The following is a 20218-nucleotide window of genomic DNA, read 5'->3' on the forward strand; positions in this document are numbered from 1 at the left end:
CAGAGGTTCCAACCACAATTGGGACCCCAATTTGTCTGGCACTGTAAAAATACACAGGGCCAGGTTGAAATTCACACTGAATAATACCTGATGAAGTCCACACTCACACAAGTAGTAGTCTCACTGCAATCAAGTGTGGGACAGTGCATCACAACCTAGCTTATTGCAAATGAAAGAGTTTAGAGTGTAAGTATATATGGAGAAACCTGAATATTTCTATATAAGGACACATGTAGGCATTCACAAGCATTTATACTGAACATATACAGATGTGTGTGTTGTCATGGCACAAACACAAACTACTCATTCAGCTAATCACAAACTGCAGGTATCCAGAAGAATCTACATTCTTGAATTTATAGATTCACAGATTCCAGGGCCAGAAGAGACCATTGTGATCATCTAGTCTGATCTGCTGTACAGCACAGGCCAAACATCCTCAAAATAATTCCTACATTTTAAGAATGAATAGACTTTACATTATTTACAAAAAACCCTGTCTAGAGATTTTTAAATGATTAATTTTAGAACAGAAATTCCCCAGAACAAGCCATTTCCCAGAAAGCTCCTACAGTCTGTCATCTAATTTCATAACTGGTACAGTCAGACAAAATTCCAATTAAGTTAATGGAACTAAACCAGAGCTAAATGTCATCCAGTCACAACATTTGAAGTGTTGCCATTTAAGGCCCTTATGCCTCCAACAGATCCAGCACAGGCTGACAATTCTGTCCACACAGATCTGAATTTGTCCTCAGAACTGAAGCATGAAGTCTTGCCTCTATTGAAGTCAAAGGGAGTTCTGTCAGGGAAGTCAATGGAAGTAAGATTTCACCTTAAGCGTTGTGCAATGCTTTTGTAATCTATGAGACATCAGCCTGACTGCTCTGCTTCCCCAGAATTGGCTATGAGATCAGCAATCACAGATCAGGTACTTTTAAATTATTAACCATCGTTTTTATTAAAAATATCTGTTTTCAGTTTGTTTTTTAAACAAAACGCAGATTGGTGTACAACCTCTCATCGGGCCAGCAGCCTTTATTTCCCAGGCAGCTGCAGAAGCTGCTAGCAAGAGAAGAGCAAGAATCCTGTAGATTCCCATGGCTCTTCAGAAAGAAGGGTTCATGTTTGCAATGCCTCTTTCATCCCACCGGAAACTCCTGAAACCTAGACTGCTAATGTTACTTTTTAGAAATAAAGTAAAGCTATAAAAATACATGGACAAGTCTAAACTTATTTACCCTGACACATATAATACATACACTTATGAAAAGGACCTATAAAAAAGTTTTAATTGAATAATGTGCATTAGGTATAGAGCTGGTCATGAATTTTCCATTAAAGTATTTAACAGAAAATGGCCTTTTTTGTTCACACAGAATTTTTGATGAAAACAGAATTTTTGTGAGTTTTCATAAAAAATCCAAAAACTTTCAATACCAATCAATGGTTTGGTGTTGCTGAAAACAAAAACATAAATTTTGACAGAACCTGAAAAGAAAGAAAGGTTTCTAAGAAATCTTTTTGCAAAAAAGTTTTCGTAGGAATTTTTCATAGGAAATAGATCATTTCCCAGCCAGACTAATTATGGGAAAACTGAAGCTCCTTGACGCCTGGAGAATTATACATTACAGAATTTTACAGTAATAGACAAAAACAGCTCCAGTGTAGCTATGTTGCTCATAATCATCACTTCTAATTATTGCAGTAATTTTAAAATTGATCATCAAGGCTAAGGCTCGTGTGGTTCGTGAAAACTTCCAAATCTTGAGGGGTTTACATCTTATAACTATTACTACTCCACAAATATTTCTCTTCCACTCCTTCCCCATTCTCACTATCCCTGTTTGCTGTTGCAGTTCTCTCCCAGCTTCTTCCGCTCTCATCTCCTACTGATCTAAAACTGCAGATGCAGGTTTTGAAAGCTGAGTTTTTTCCCCCTTCAATCAAAAGCAAGCACAGCTGCAAGTTTCAATACCCATAGAGGCTTTTAACATCAAGTTTTTATTAGAAATGCTAAATTGGGAGCAATAAAAGCTCCCAATTTGATAGTTTAATAAAAAGAGAGGGTTAAAAGCAGGCATGGTTGTAGATGAGCAGTACGGAGACTGGCGGTGCCAAATATTTGTTTTTTAAATAGCTGGGCTCTCTTCTTCCAGCAAAGATTGTAGTTTATGAATGATGTCAGGGCCAATAGTACGGAGCTCTAGCTGATGGTGCAGGCATAAGCCACGGTTCTGCCTACATTAGCCAAGAGGGTCATGGTCTATGTAAACATTCCCATACATATTGCTCATTGACTGCTCTTAGACGGGAATATACATGTACTGCTTAAAATGCATATTCCATAAATACACTTCCGTAGCTCCCACTGTTGTAGCATGTGAGCATCTTTTATGGTAGTGATCATGGCTGTGTTGGTATTTATACCAAGGGCTCTCCCTCAGTGTATCAACATGTAGGCAGCCCTCCCCTAAACCAAGGGATTATGCTCAGTTAGAGTTAGCACCTTTATCCAGCAAAACAGACTCCCCCTGCACCCTGATGATAAGATTTCTAATTTGTGTCAGATGCTTTCTGCCTGCTGGACCTCAGGGCTAGCTGCAACATCTTAAACCCCACAGTAGATCCTTGGAGTTCCATGAATCCTTCATGCCTCTGGCCCTGAAGGAGAGTTTACAAGGACTTTCTGTAAATTCCAGAACTGCCAGAGCATCCCTAGGATTTGCAGGCCACCAAATTCTGTACTATACACATAACTTGACAAAGATTAAAGTTAACCTCCGGTTCCTGGTTCATTCTAGGCAAGGATGGAGCTGAGCATGTGAGGAGGGCAAGAGGGAATTCACATTATTAAATATTTATATTGCAGTCATGTCAAGAGCCCCAATCAGATCAGACTCCTATTGTACTAGAGTGCTTTTTCTGACACCATCTTCCTCCAGTCCTTAGGAAGCCATGACCAGTCGGTGGTCCTGGTGTTCCTCCAGTCATGGCCTGAGGGAGACATCCATAAAGTAGCTTCTGGTTTCATGGTCTCTCTGCTTGATCAGTCAGTCGCAAGCCACTGGGTGTGAGCAGGGAAACGTCAGTCAACTGGAAGCTTTGTGGACCTGGGTTGAGACCCTTGGGGTCATGGCACAATTGCAAAGGAGAGAATAATTGGCTAGGTTGTAGCAGTGCTGAAAAGGATCTAGGGGTACAGTGAATCACAGGTTGACTATGAATCAGAAAAGTCTGCAAAAAAAGACAAATATCATTCTGGGTGATATTAACAAGAGCATCGTACATAAAACACAAGAGGTAATTGTCCAGCTCTACTTGGCACTGGTGAGGCTTCATCTGAAGTACTGTGTCCAGTTCTGGGCACCACACATCAGGAAAGATATGGACAAATTGGAGAGATTCCAGAGTCGAGCAACAAAATCGATAAAAGATTTAGTAAAACCTGACCTGTGAGGCAAGGTTAAAAAAACTGGGCATGTTTAGTCTTAAGGAAAGACGACTGAAGGGGGGGGGCTCACATATATGTAAAGGGCTGTTATAAAAAGGACATGATCAATGTTCTCCCTGTCCACTGAAGTAATGGGCTTAATCTGCAGCAAGGGAGATTTAGGTTAGATATTTGGAAAAACTTCCTAACTATAAGGGTAGTTAAGGTCTGGAAAGGAGGTTGTGGAATCTGCACTATTGGAGGCTTTTAAGAGTGGATTGGACAAATACCCCATTATGAGTGGTCTAGTTCACTTCTCCTACCTCAGCAAAGGTAGCTGGACTTAACCTCTTGAGTTCCCTACCAGCCTGACATTTCTCTGATTCTAAGAGCAATGGCTCTACTTTCCTGCACGGATACTCTCCCCTCTGAGGCTGAGGCAACATTGAAGTCATTTGCAGTAGAGGATGTTCAGCTAGGAGGTCTTTTTTAGTGTACTGATATTTCTTGATAAATATGTATAGGTTTACATCCTGTGATCACGTACAGTGTTGAGCAATAGGTGCAGATGCACAATGAGATCAGTGTATACTACCCCCTAGCCAATTTGGAACCTGGAGGAGTCCTCCTACATGAATAACAGTTAAAAGAGAATAAACTTCTTCAGAGAGAGATTGATGTGGTCTGGGGACAGGACTGGGACTTCTACTGCCAGCTCAAACACTGAGATACCCTATGGCTTTGATTAAATTGTTAAACCTCTCACTTCAGTTTCTCCATCTGTGAAGTGATGATAGTATCTACCCTGATTTTGTACTCCTCTAGCTAGGTACACTGTGACCTGAGCGCTTTCCATGAGAAATAAAAGCAAAAATTTATTTTCCCAGCCTTCCTGGCCAGAGCAAACTTTTACTTATTGTTGGAATTTATATATTTATACATAGTGTACAAAGATGTGTTCAAGAGAGCTTTCCCAGGAGAGGTAGGACAGGGAGATGGGTTTTACATTTCGTTCTGAATACAGGGAGTACTTAGTCTTATTTTTGCTGGCAGTAAGTTCCATTGTGAGTTTGTAAAGCTCTTTGAGACCCAAACAGCACTGTATATTAAAATATTTTTGGTGTAGCACAGCTATCCATTTATCAGGTTTCTGTTCATTTACATCCCATGTTTTAATTCACATACTCAATTTGTTCTGTGATTGGAAAACTACAGATTAAACACCATTGTATTCACTAGCTGCTAAAATTATTTTAACTATAAGTAGAATGAAACTGACACATAAAACCTTACAGCTCATTTCTGTACTAAATATAGATGTGAAAATACTGGCGAATAGACTGTAGAAAGTGATTTGTCACTTGATCCATACGGAGTAGCCAATCTTGTCAAGGGTAGAAATTTCTATAACAAAGCAACACATCTGCTTGCTCTCATGTAGGGTGAACAGACAGCAAGTGTGAAAAATCGGGGTGGGAGGGGGGGTAATAGGCACCTATGTAAGACAAAGCCCCAAATATGGGATTGTCTGTATAAAATCGGGACATTTGGTCACCCTCATGAACTTCCCCATAAATTGTGAACTTCTCTTGTCTTTATTTCAATGGATGTAGAAAAATGATTCAAAAGTGTGGGTTAGAAATTTATTGTCTGTGCCCTTGAGTTCATAATCTGGGAGAAATTGAGTGGGAGGGATGATTTTAAATAATAAAGCTAGTTCTATTCTACTGCAGAAATACAGTCATCACCAACCATGATTTTATGCAACACTAAGACATCTCTGCTTGCTAACCTATTACCCCCTCTTGCTCTTCACATTGGTTATTGTGCCTCTGGTCATAGTTAGCTGCAATGCTGTTGCTATTTAATGCTTCAGTATTTCAGAGGATGGGAGGTGGGAAACAAACAAAGTTGTTGATGGATTACATCTGCTACACTGTGTATTTTTAAGGCCAAAAAACTTCCACCATTTCCTATTTAAGTCTATATCAAAACACCCAGAATTAACCTAATTTATCATAAACGAAAGGTACATTAATTACAATTGCTCCAGGAACAAGTTGTCTTCATTTCATAGTGGTACGCCCCTGTGGTGCTGACATAACTTGGAACTCTCAACTGAACAAACTATTGTGGAGCATGTGCACACATCAGCAGCAGTGCTGTGAAGGCTGACCCTGAAGCCGGAGCCCAGATTGGCCAGAGCAAGGGAAACACAAGAAGCTCATCTCTCCTCAGCCCCTTTCCAGAGCTCTGGTTGACTAGAGAGCTGGAAGGAAATCTCACCCCAACTTCCTGTTGCTGGCTCTCTTCTGATTGGATCGCCATTCGAGAAAGATGTACATGAGCCATTAAAGAGGCATGTCACGTGCTGCTTCTGGGACACAGCAGGCTGAGTCTGAGGTCAAGGAGGAGCCCCTCTGTATGGCTATTGTGAACTTGCACATCATGTGTTGGGCAGCAAGAATCCACGGAGAAGGAGACCTCGGATCAGTGACTGACGAGGAGGAGTGATGCTCGGGCCCCCCAAAACTGTAGTGTTGCTGATAAACGTGTAGGAGTGACTTCTGGATGAATATCTGTCTCCTTTGGCTATGTCTACACTACAAGCAAGGGATGTGATTCCCAGCTTGCTTAGACATGCTTGGGCTAGCTCTCGTCTGAGCTAGCACACTAAAAACAGTAGCATAGCCATGGCAGCGTGGGCAGCAATGGCACAGCACACGCTAGTAGCCCTGAGTATGTACCCCTGGGGTTCAGGTGGGTTTGTACTCAGGGCTGTTAGCAAGGTGCTGTCATTGCCCATGCTACCGCGGCTGCACTGCTATTTTTCATGTGCTAGCTCAGATAAGAGTGAACACAAGTATGTCTGCATGAACCGGAAATCACGCCTCTGGTCACAGTGACAAGAAGCTGTAAGAGGATTCTCACCCCAAGGCCCGGGGTATGACTTTGGCACCAACTACCTGCAAGCAGACCCCTGCTACGCTATTTAAAATTAAATGAAGAGCCTGCCCCGTATGTTAATTCACAACAGCTCAGGTGCCAGAATCACTATGATTTATCCTTCAAGTAATTTTATGATTCCTTGTATTAGTCTATATTCTACGCATAGGGAGGGTAATGAAGGCCTAAGATATCTACTCCAAGTCTGAGAGGCAAGGTAGATTTAGTCAAAATGAGTATATACCTTCAAACTAGTTATGTAACAAAGGACATCCCACTTCGATTATGGGAGGCAGTGGGAATGATGTTGCTTGGCTGGAATGTTGGTAGATTTCCTCTGCAGTATCAGGGAGTCTAGAATCAACGCCCAATCTACAGGCTTGGCTTGTTTCATGTTGCCAAGTTTTATTTTTATTTAAATTGTTTTCATGTGCTATATCAAGTCACTTCAGTATTCAAACACAGTTGCTTTTTCCACACTGTCATCTGTAATGATACATTTTTAGCCTTCCAATGGCCCCAGGTCAAGTGTTCAAAAGTAGGAAGGCTGGAATACGCTGTAGAAGGGAATTGTACAAGTTTATTTAATGATTCCTTTACAAAAGTGATTACCATAGCAGTTTACAAAAGTTATAGATATAAATTATTCAAAGCTACCCAGTGTGTAGTTTAAAGAGCTACTGCTGTATCAAACAACTGTCACTGCCAGCTGCCACCAGAAGCGTATCAGAAATCATCAGGGGAAAAGGAAACCTACACAAGAACTAAACCAAAGAAATATGCCTTGTTTCATCGTTCTCTGAAGATCACGAAACTCTGAGGGGCGAATGAATTCCAAAGGTTGAAGCTCTACTTTGAGACAGCTCTTCTCCTGTTCTGCAAAGTTCACTTCCCGGAACCAGCAACAAGATCTTAACTGATTTAGCTCCACCTATGGCTTAATTGCTGGAATCTCTCAAGATTTTGCCCTGAGTTTCTTCCTCTGTACAGCATGTCATCCAAAGAGAGTAATTCCATAATTTCAATCACTATTTTTCTAAACAGATTCGGTCCGGGGTGGAATCTCTCTCAGTCCAGTCTTACAGCTGCAGCTGTTTCTACCATCTCCCATATTGTCCTGCTGCCACCATCTCAAACCAGGCCTATTCATGATTCCCCCTAACTCCTCAGTACTCCCTCCTGTCAGTATAACCACAGATACCTTCCACTATCCTTCCAGTCTCAGCTTCAGTGCCACATTCAACTCCTTACTCTCCAGATCTTCATGAAATCCTGTTGTTTCTCCCTGAAGGAGAGACCCAGATCTACCCTTTCCTCTTTGTACCCACTACTAAAAATCTTCACATCCACCCCCTAGTCACCTGTCCTTGATTACTGCAACCACTGAGTTGTCTGGCCATTTGATCACACATTCCCTATATCCTTTCACTGACTTCTTGTCTTGGTATCTCAAATTCAGGCTCCTTGTCCTCATATTCAACATATCTCTTACATATCTCTGCTCTCATTCCCATCCTCTTACTCCCTTTTCTCTGTTAAATTTATTCCTTACTTGTCCCATCCACATCTTACTCATGATTCTCCACATTCTGTCACATCCTCCCTCAACTCAAAACAACTTCCCAGTTCTTAAAAAGAAAAGGAGTACTTGTGGCACCTTAGAGACTAACCAATTTATTTGAGCATAAGCTTTTGTGAGCTACAGCTCACTTCATTGGATGCTGTAGCTTACGAAAGCTTATGCTCAAATAAATTGGTTAGTCTCTAAGGTGCCACAAATACTCCTTTTCTTTTTGCGAATACAGACTAACACGGCTGTTACTCTGTTCCCAGTTCTTGTCTACCAAAACAATACTCTGTGGATCCCACCTTAGAAACAATTTCTTCCAGCAAGCATCTCAGTTCTGTATTTCCCACCAGTAATATTCCTACACTCTCCTCTCCCTAATTGTCCTGGGTCCTATCTTTGCTAGTCTCATCTTAGACTGCAAAATCTTGTAGCAGGCAGGGAACATTTCTTAGGCTACATTTTGAAGAGTGCTATATGCATTGGCAACTAGAGCTGAGATTTTGGGCAAATAGTTTACCTGGGTCTCCCACGTCCTGCGTGAGTGCCCTAACCACTGAGATAAAGGTTATAAAGGGAGATGGCAGCACCTCTCTTTCAGCCCTTCTGAAAATCTATCCCTTTATTTCCTTTGCTTTTATTTTTAAAAGTTCCCAGAAACAAAACATTTTTTGGTCAAGCAAAACACTTCATTTAATCCAAAACAAATTTGTCAACTTTTTGATTCCCCCAAATTTTCCAGAACATTTGGTTTTGGTTGGACACAAACTGATTTTTTTGTTTGATGTTGAGACTTGCCAGCGAACTGAAAAATCAGTTATTCTCTCAATGCTCTTAGCACCACCACACAAAAGATGAACAATAACAACAAGAATGAGGCAGAAGGCAAGAGGTAGCCTTTCAGCAGGGGAACAGACAATTCAGGGCCTTTAAGATAATTATAACATCTAACAGCATATGCAATTAGCGCAGATGCTAATACCCCCACCCCCATTATTTCTTCCACCTACTGAGTTCCTTTCAAATCCAGGTCAATGAAATGTTACCATAATTTCTTAAATTTGTGCATAGTCTCACTTATGAGAGACAAGTGACATTCTAATTGTTTTGCATAAATCCAGTTCTTACAACCAATCTTGTACATTTCATGTGTTAGGCTTTCATAAGATGAGTTACAGAAGTCGGTGTCCATATTCTGAATAGCATTGTATCCTTTTCTAGGAAATCTTAGCAAGCCTGCCTTTGGTGAGGGAGAGAGGATTTTCAGTAGCACACAAGGTGCTAAATCCCTTTTGGTGAGAGGTGGGCTCCTAACTGCCCTCTGTACATTTGAAAGTCCCCGTCCCACCCCGGCTTCTTCTCCCAGCCCCTCCTGTATCACTGTTCCTTGGGCCAGTATGATTTCTTAACTTGAGAAAGGATTTTGTTTCCTACAATCTCAAACCATAGCTTGCTTACAACATTTTCTGAAGCCTGGTGTGGATGGCAACTGCTAGATTTTTATCATTAAAATCTTGCAATCCTGGCAAGAAGAGCATTTAGTTGATGTGTGGTTATGAATCAGAGGCCAGGTGGGTCTGTCTGGAGTCGGTTCAATTTCCTGGTGATACAGAAATGCAAAGTATGGAGAAAGCCAAGGACAGCTAGTTCGGTGTGAGTAAATCCCAGAGCTATCTACAAATGATAGCGCACAATTAAAGATAGGACTGAACAGCTAGCAAACTGATCTCGATTTAGCATCCTGTTTGACAGTTTCCCTTCATGCAAGAGGAGATAAGGAAGTCAATTTTTTAAAACTTAGTTTCAATGGGTTTTTAAGGTCTTGTCAAATGCTATCCAGAAAGCGTGAGCTTCAGGCTCTGATCTCTGCTGTTATTTACAGCTCAGGCATTTTATTTACACATAACCAGAGCCCTCCCTACTCCCTTCCCTCTGGAACTGTTCCTATCCTGCTTGCAGGATGTTATAGTCTATTTTTGCCCATGTCAGTAATGTTTTGCTCAGGGGAGATAGAAGTATTCTGGAATCTGATTTAATTTGAATTAGTATTTGGAACAAGACTGGTCGGATGCCAGGCATACAATCCAAGCAAACTTGGGAGTTCCCTCACATGTATATTACACAGTACTGTGTTGAGCAGACTTACTGTGTAGCACATCCTGATACCCTGCAATATATCAAAAGATAGCTAGGAATGCAATTTCTGTCTTGATCTCTACTCCAGCTTCCTTTTTCAGTGGACAGGTCTGATTCCAGAAACCAGTGACCTTCTCCCTGCTGGCCCAGATGCTAAGTATGTCTGTCTATAAGTGGCCCTTCTTGGAATGAAGATCTATCATAGTATTTTGGGACCAGATTTTGTTCTGTCTACCCACCCTCATAAGAAATTCTGCTCATAATACCATCAGAATAGTCAACTGCTGTTACTTGTGGCTAGTGAATGTTAGCAACAGAGTAAAAGAGGACCAGCGTGCTTTGCTCCTTGAAAATGTTTTTCTTAGATGAATGAGGAGGTACAGACATACTACAGAAAAAGTAACAGAGAGAGAAAAATTTCAGACACAGAAAACTCAACAGTAGTGCCACTAATGAAAAGTGAAATCTTTTATAAAAAATTTAGGATCTGTTCCTGTTTTCACAGGCAGCTTCCCCTGCATGTGCCGTGTCTATCATTTCACAGCTCCATAGGCAAATGAACTGCCCTTTACAGTCACTTACTTAGCTATTTACAGTGGTGTTTGAATGGTTCTGGTCTAGGTATGTGGACACTGAGCAGAATAAAGGTGAGCTTCACACTGGCTCCAAGTTTATGTTCATTATTTTAGAGATGTGTTAAACCATGAAGAACATGGATGTGGCATTCATCCTATCTCCAACCATTGTGGAAGGCAGTTATTCACACATAGGACTTAGACCAATTTTTCCCAATTTTTTTTTTCTAAATGGGCCTTTAAATGGGTCTTCTTCTAGGCATTTTCCATTTGCAATTTGTTAACACAGTGGTACATTGCATATGAAAATGCAAACTAGATGTAGTTATCTAAATTGTGTGGGCAAGTGTCCCACTGCTCATGCAAATAGGTGCGCAAGGACGATTTGCCAGTGTATTTTTAGAGGCCTATTCAGCAGTTCACCTTTATATAGTAAAATGCAATAAAGATTTAAGACAAACCCCAAAACACTAAGTTACTAAAGAAAAATACTGAAACTGAAATATACTGAAAAAATACTGAAAATACTGGAAAAAGAGCTCTTTATTCTGTGTTTGGCTGCAAAATTTAACATTGGTTCTCTTCCATGTCACAGTAAGTTCATTGTATGTTTCTTCCCCCTTTTTAAATCCTCTCCTTATCTTTATAGCTAAGAGCCATCTAGAATTCATTTTGAAACCTATAAGTATTGCCTACCAGCTACCGCCCACTCACCAGCCTTGCAGATCAAGTATGCCACTCTCACAGGAGCCCCAGCATATGCAGGCATGAGGCGCAAAAGGCTGTGAAGAGCTTTAATATGATGAGTCTGACAACCAAACTTCAATGGGTGTTGGGCCTGGCAGCATGGAAATAGAGACCAGATATAAGTTTTGTAGCTCATACCCACCTCCTGTTCACATGACACCCTCATACAGACCAAAATCCCAAGTTTGACGCCACTCAAGTAAGCAGTTGATTATGGCCAGAATACATTCTACTCACATTACTCTTTCAATACAATTTCTGAGTTAAAACAACATATACCAATAAATAAAAAGCTTCTAAAAATTCACTCCTTTTTAGGCCTGTCTCTAGCATCTCTATCTTCCACATTGGACACTTTCCCCCAGACTCCTTGAGTTCTGCATCTTCACTACAGTCATGGACCTCACTGGAATGTCCTTAATGTTTGTTTATTTCTCTTGCCATCCTTGCATCTCCCCTAATGAAGTTAGGTGCTTGCTCCTCATCCTTGCTGCTGAAATCTGCTAGTCTTTACAGTGAAACAGTGTGGTCCAATTAATAGAGCACTGCATTAGGACTCAGGAGAGCAGTGCTCTAGTCCTAAAGTGGTGACCAGCCCTGTTGTGTGACCTAGGGCAAGGCACTTCAGCTCTTTGCCTCTGTTTCTCCTCCTACTTTTTGAAAGCTCTTATGGACAAAGGCTGTGCTCTGTTTCTGTACAATACATAGCACAATGGGGCTCCAATCTCTGTTGGGACCTCATGGCACCATTGTAATACAAATAAATAAAAACGAGGGCTGCCAATTAGTCGCAGTTAACTCACGCGATTAACTCAAAAAAATTAATCGTGATTAATCGCACTTATAACAATAGAATACCAACTGAAATTTATTAAATATTTTGGATGTTTTTCTATTCTATTGTTATAAGTATGATTAATTGGGATTAATTTTTTTAATCGTGATTCATTTTTTTGAGTTAATCGCGTGAGTTAACTGTGATGAATTGTCAGCCCTAACAAATACATCAAAATGAGGATGCACCCTGCTACTGCAGTATCGACAGACCCTGGGTGTGCATGCGTTACAGTATATATGAATTAATCACATTATAAACAACATGAAAAATAGAATGTGTGCCAATGATTTTTTTGAACTGTCTCTGAAATAATGCTGTCTATTAGATTTGGCATAAGTGTAGGGTGACCAGATGTCCCGATAAAATCGGGACTGTCCCGACATTTAGTTGTTTGTCCCGCGTCCCGACTGATGTACAGTTGGGACGCCATTTGTCCTGATATTTTGCTTCGGCGCCACTCCAGCTTTTTTTTTTCTTGCTCCGGTGGCACTCCGGCTTGGGGGGGGGGCGAGCCTGTGGCTGCCCCTCCTCCCCCCCCCCATATGTCCCGATATTTTGTTCTTGTCATCTGGTCACCCTACATAAGTGAAACATTTGATATTGAAGTCAAGGGGAGTATGATTTGGCCCTATGGATAAAAACACAAAGCATTTTCTAAGGATACAGTTCAGGACTTGGAAGAAGATGCTGCTGCTTCTGGCTCTGCTACCAACTGACAGACTTTGTGACAGTCTCTCAGCTGTGCATGAATTCCCCAGCCTGTAAAACAGGGATAATATCTCTACACCAAAGCTGTTTGATCAGGATTCATTTATTAATTTTGCAAAGCATTTAGTTCAGAAGGTGTCATAAAGCGCATAACCTTATCATGTTGACAACTCAGCCATTCAGAAATCATGCGTTAGCATCCTCCCCATCCAAAATTGAAATTGTTTAAAATAAATGTTGGATTCTCTTCCTATTTGCTTTCTGTATTTTTTGCAAATGGAAGTTTGCAATGCAGGTTCATTGAAATTTTACAGATGATGCTCAATGGTCTTTATTAAATTCATTTTACTGTGGAAGCCATTAGGCAAAAATCTTAAATGCATTTTATTATTCTTACGGCACTATGACAGAGTTAGAACAATGCCCCAAAGCATTCATATCTACCTGTTTTAAATATTGGTAGTCAAGGTTATTCTCAACTATGTATGTGTATGCTTGGTTCATCTTTTGTAATCAAATTTTGTACATATTGAATTCAAAACAAGTTTCTCAAAGTCCAATTAACAAACCAAAAAAACCAACAACAACAAAAAAAGTGTTTTGTCCAAGCAATTCAATTCTTTCTATGTAGAGCAGTCCAGAGTCATCTTGGAAAGGATTCACTCCAAACAGAACCAACACATGTTCCAGGAAATTGAAATAACTGATTCTCTCTTAAATTGAACATTGAATCCATCTCTTGGCATTTCTGCTGCACTCATATTATTCAACTCTCGTCTTAAATAACTAATCCATTTAATGAAAGATTAGGCATAGAGTCCAATATTACAGTCCAGATCCAGTAATGTAGGTATTTTATATATTTTAACAAATTAAAGCAATTTAAGTAAGAGCTGTGTAGCTGACCCATGCTTCATATAAAAGTCATTAAAATCTGGGGATCACACACAGTAACCACACTCACAGCAGAAGAAAAACTCCTCAACTAGTAGGTCACAGATCCCTTTGTCCTCACTGTAAAAGGGTGGGCCTGCCTTGTCGCACCACCTTCTGGCCAAGTATGGCTCTGCTAAGGCCTGCCTCAGTTTCCTCCTTCAGTGGGCCAGCAATGGGTTCACTTTAACAGCCCAGGCAAGGAGAAGACAGATCCTTTAATTAACATAAGTGTCTCCCCAATCCTCAGGGGGCTGAGCCAGAAACCACCATCACTTGCTAGTTGTTCTGGTCCTCACCCACTTAACTTCCTCTTGCAGTTTTAATTAGGGAAGCCCTCCACTAGAACAGGGAGCCTCCTTGATGATACACCTGATTGCAGCTCCTGGAAAGATAGCACTTCATCACATTCACCACATCTTCTTTTACTTCGTAGCTGGATAAAATTCCACTGCATTAACTGTTTGCACCTCGTACTTGTATGTAAAAAAGAAAGAGCTAAATTTTGTGGTGGGTTTGAATGGACTAGCTCTTACCTGCTTTAGGGAATAATCCCTTGCTGGTATAAGAAAAAGCAAGATGAGCCTATAGGTGTTTCCTGTCTCTTTTGGGGGGCAGATTGTTCTTGGACTTTCTAGAGGTTTGCAAGCATGGGGAAGGAGGAGCATGCAAGAAGCCTTCCCAGCTTGTGAGGTCCATGCAAGATTCAGCTACATTTGCAAACCCTGTACTCTCAAAAAATGCAGTGGCTGCTTCCTCCCCAGTCTGCTGTGGCAAGAGGCAGTCCAGACTGGGCACTGGGGAGCAAATTGTATTCCACGAAGGAGTGTAGTGGTGGGTGCAAAGTAGCTCTGAAAGGTATTGTGCCTTCCACTATTTCCCATCACAGAACTGTGGCAGAACTGTGCATGTTATATTATTCTGAAGTCCTGGGATTTTTATTTTTTAAAAGGCAACTGATTTCAGCACCTAGGTACTACAGCAACTGGAGCTGTATTTGCAGCTTCCCACAAAAAAGCTTCATTAAGGTTAAGGTAGGAAGTGTGTTTCAGGCGAGCCCGGCTCACATACAGAGCCAGCATGATACTTCCTTTACAAATATTCTGCACCTTTTCAAATAACCTGAAGATTAGAATGCCTGCAAATCTTCCCCACTGCCCTATTATCCTTCATCCCTCACTATCACCTAGCTGATTTATACTGCCTGTCCAAATTTAGCTACAAAAATATTCTCTAAGATCAAAACAATATAAGGCTTTTGGGAAAGGATTCTTTGAATAGCAAATGGGATTTTTGAACCCCCTAGTAATTTGTGGTTTGGCACTTGGCATGTATTCTTGGCAAATTTTAGATGGGTGGAGGTTAATTTGCATAGCCAGTGTATTTTGTTTTTGTTCTCTATACAACATTAAGAACATGAGGAAACATCATATATATGGTGGGGTTCTGTCGATAAATTTTATAGTTAATTGTTTGACCACACTTTGGTTCGTTATGCAATATACTTAAGAGACCAAATAACCAATGACAGTTAGGTTTATTAATAGGGTACAGTCTCCAAGGAGCCATCCCATGCAGCAATGGTACATCCACCGTACGCAGAATGTGTGCTCCCCCAAGCTACACATTTCAGCTGGCGTTATGTATACGATGATTTTAGAATTTACTCATCTCTTTACACGTCACTAACATCCAACCCATCAGTTTGTCCCAGTTGGTTAACTAGTGCTCTGTTCCTTCCTTGTCATTGTTTTAGATACTAGCATTGCAGGTACTGGTCCATGCAATACTAGTATCGCTACCTTGTACTACGACATAGAGCAAACGTATCTTGATTTTGACAAGTTTCCTATTTGCTTATGCCAATGCTTACTTCGGCAAATGCAAGGAATTATGGGATTTTGAGCATAAGTGAACAGGATTATGGTCAGTTTGGCTATATCACGGTTACAATTTTTGTGTTTAATGCTAGTGGTTCTTAATGCACGCTAATTATATATATATAGAGATAATACATAATTATTAGTAGGATATATATTTATGAGTTAGCCAGTATATATTAGTCAACAGTTCCAAATAGCTCTGTTTATTAACTATATACAAGCATAAAAGGCATAGCTATGTACGTATGCTGTTTCTCTGTCAGGATTTAGTGTCTTCTGCAATAGAACACAGGGAGGTCCCACTAGAGGGCCTAAAGTTATTTAAGGGACTACTATGCAATTCCTATGTACTACACAGTATCAATCAGATGGATAAAAGAGTCATGAGGGATTATAGGGCAGAGGGAATCCTTTAACTGTTCATTTCCAGACTTTGTGGGGTTTTATACGGTGCAGAATCTTTGTAAAGAAAGCTGTCTACAGTGTTAGTTGGAGTTCAAATGGAACACGTTCCACTGTAAATTACATAGATGGATATGCTTCAAAGCACTGAAGTGACTCATCTTAGATCCACCTGCCAAAGTACCAGAGCTCTCTTTATGGCTGTTAATGTTTCCTGCCACAAAAGTTGTGCCTTTCCATTGCCATGTTCACTATGTGCTGAAGTGGTTAGGTCACTTTCTTCTGTACATTAAGACAGTTGTTTTAGAGACATTTTTGGCTGAGGCTCTTGAGGTGCTAATAGGTGAGGGAACACACATAATTCCCACTGATTTCAGTCAGAGATGGGTGCTTATCCCTGTGCAAGCAGTAAATCGTACCATACAGGGTTAGGTCCTTTGAGATGCCCATCTGAGTGCATCCTTCAAGACTCATGTCAATGCAAGGAGAGAAAATTGTGTATTAATCATATTTGGCCTACTTTTGTAAGAATTACGCCTACAGCAAGGCTGCATGGCCTAGAAAGAAAAGATTTAAAGTGTGCTAACATTCCCTAATCCTGCTTTATCCGCTCTTTCCCTGACACATTCTAGGCCCCCATTGTTTTTCAGTCAAACTCTTCCCCTGACTGACTATTAGCCATTGTCATCCATCAAGGAACTGAAACCATGCCATGTGATTTGTGATGAATTGGAACTAAGATAGCTCAGGTGAATACCACATATCAGCTACTTCCAGGAAACTATGAGACTAATCTAAAGGCTTAGAATTCTTCCAGAAATGAGTTAAGTAACATTTATTCAGTAATTAAACAGAAATTATAGCTTGTTCCCCAGACATTCTGCAAGCAGAGAAAGAAGCTAAATTCAGTAAATTCTTGTCAGGACTGATTAAGAACAAATAGCTTTAGTCTTTGCCATTTTGTTTCTAGATGTGGGGGCTATGCTCCCAACAGCCCTCTTCCATCAGATTTGAGAGTCTGTAAACAGTACACCAAGATTCGGTAGTAAGGTACAGAACTGGACACTACATCCTCTCTGGCTAGATGTCTACAGAGACCAGACTAAAGTGCCTGTCACAGAATGAAATGGGATTTGTGCAAGGTCCAAGAAGCTCTTACAATTGAGTTGAACAAGTTTAAGACAAACGGGTACTAAGATAACACACGCTGGGAAGGTAGAAAGTGTTCTTGAGCATTGTTTGACATCATTTGGCCCAATAAACAATAAAAAGCAACATAGCCACTAATGGCATGCAACAGAACGCCAGACTTTCTGTTAGTCTCAAGATCACAGAGGAGAGTACAACCATATAATGAGGTTTTGTCCCAATAAGGAGAATTTGTCCCACATTTTGCACAGAGATCTCTATTGAAAACTACTTATACACCCTAACCCCCTCCCAATCGTAGGTGTATTTGAGCACCTCACAATCTTTGTTTATCTTCACACACCCTTGAGAGGTAGGGAAGTGCTATTGACCATTTTACAAAACATGTAACATTTTACAGACAGTGAAACTGAGGCACAGATTAAGTGACTAGCCCATGAACATACCAGAAGTCCCTGGAAATGAACGCTGGCCTCTTGAGTCCCAGGTTAGGACCCTAACCATGAGAGTATCCTTCCTCTCTAGCTAGCCTACTTCATGAATGTGAGCTTTTCCTTCTGTTTGAAGGATATTACACCCAGAAAGCAGCAAGTGGAATTTTAAAAAATGCGTGGTTAAATATAAAAAATCATCTAAATGATCTTAGTGGATTAAATGATGGCATTCAATCTGGAAAATGCAGAGGCTGTTCTCCTTTGGCATGCTTAAGGCTTTGTAATGAGAGTGACTGAATTTCATTTGATCCTGAACTAAGGTTAAAAAAAGACAAAGTTAATGCTGCCCAGGAAGCAACTGAATAAGTTTCCACTACAAAGAACTGGGTAGCTCAGGGGACTGGCAGTGGGATATGGTACATAGCCTTTTAGCTCTAGGCACTGAACTGAATCCTACTCATGTCAGGAGTTTGGGCAGTTTGGTTAGATTTACTTATGGCCTCAGCCTATGCCCTTAGAGGATTAGTGTCCACATGACCAGCCCCAACATCACAGATGGTATTAATCCATGTGCTTGTTAACAATATCAACTGAGACTCCTTGCGCATGGACGCTGAACCTCACTAGTAGGAGTGAATATTCCTTGTCAAGGTTTCAGCTCAACAGTGCAGGAGAGTGGAGAGGCATGCATTGCAACTGCCCATGATGCAGTGGACCCATTCTAGAGCTTGAATCTACCACTCTTGCTTAGCATTCAGAAATTGCACAGGTGGCTGGATCAGTCCTCAGTTTATCACACTGTTAGTCTGGCTGTTTCCACAAAGACTTAAAAGTTACTTTAAAAAATCAGATTATGACACATGAAGGGTGTGTGCAGAAGAAAGACATTACCCTGACTCTTGTGCTGACAATGAGACATGGTTGGCCTATTAGCTTTGCACATGAAAGTTTAACTCTCAAGGCAGCAAATAAAAAGCTATGGAGTCATAACTAGGACCTCCATAGGAAGGATTCAGTTACATATGTAGGTACAGCAGAAATTAAACTTCTGCTTTGTAAAAAATACAGTGTGTCCTCCTGAAACTTACAGCACTTACTCATTGAATACAGAATGAGTTTTCTAGGAATTTACAAATAAATCAGTTAGTTTATGAGTTTACATTTATTAGAAACCTGTTACCTTTAAGAAATTCAGGATTTGTCTCAGTTTTCTTGGTGTCAGATGAGTTGAAGGTAAGAAATGCACAGGTTAGGCACCCAAACTACCTTAACTCTGCCATGTAGTGACAACAGGAAGAATAAGAAAATACCTAATGTCCTTAAGAATTAACTTAATCTAATCTGGGACCACAGATATTAAAATTCTTTCATCATGATCATTTGGTTATTGCATGATGTCACTACAGGGCAGAGTGAATGGTGCCCTAACTTTGTATTCCTAACCTCAAGAAGTTTGTAGTAAACTCTAAATTTCGTAGGTTTATAATCTTCGTCTAAGGATAATTACAACATCCCTGTAATGTTAGCCTTAAGTTACTGATATGTACTGGATCATAACTCTCTATTAATCTAATTTTATTTGGGAATAAATATTGAAACTCGCTGAACAATGGCAACATTCTCGTACCATCACTAAGTGAAGGAAAACACTGAACTTCTTTGTTCCTGGTGAGAAAGCAAAAAATTAGAGATTAATATTTTAAATATAAAACTGAAAAAAAGAGTATTTGTACAGCCAGAAGAGGGGATGCATATCTCCAAGTCTTTCACTCCATGAGCTATAAGACTGAGCACTGGGAAGGCAGCATTGCCAGTTCCAAGAGGAGGAAGAGCTTTGCACTTCCGCTAGAGTGATCCCCCTCTGGCCTAATTAAATGATTTGCATTGACAGGCTTCTAGGAAAAGCCATATTGTGTTCTCCCAGCTGAGGAGTGAAATTGCAATGCAGGCCTGCTTGAAGGAGAAAAGGTGGAAAATGCCTACCAGAAAGCTAGCATGTTTGTTTGTTTTTAAATGCAGGAGCAGTAAGTGGGGAAAATATCCAGGGAAACATCCCCAGGTTCATAAAAAATAGATGACCCATTTTCTGACTCATCGCTTAGGGTGGCAACAGTACATGCAAGTCTATGCCTTTGTCAATGGTAAAGGCTAGTAAGGGGTCAACAAGAGAGAAATGGCTTTTCCTGGAGAATAAAGGGATACAGTGAAGTGGAACATGAAGAGTGTTGAATAAAAAGCAAAGTGTGGGTAAGAACATAATGAACGGATGGGCAGCAGAGCAATGTGGTTGATCAAAAGAGTAACTATGGCAAATGCCAGAGTATGCAATGTTACCAGTTCCAAGCATTCAAAAACACCACCAAAAAACAAAACAAAACAAAGAGTCAGCCCCATTCCCCCCACTAAAGTCATAACATTTGAAAAAAGAGGGTTTTTTTTCATTTGGCTTCTGATTTCTAAGCATGGA

This window comes from Lepidochelys kempii, chromosome 9, assembly GCF_965140265.1.
Source record: "Lepidochelys kempii isolate rLepKem1 chromosome 9, rLepKem1.hap2, whole genome shotgun sequence".
Classification (NCBI taxonomy): Eukaryota; Metazoa; Chordata; order Testudines; family Cheloniidae; genus Lepidochelys; species Lepidochelys kempii.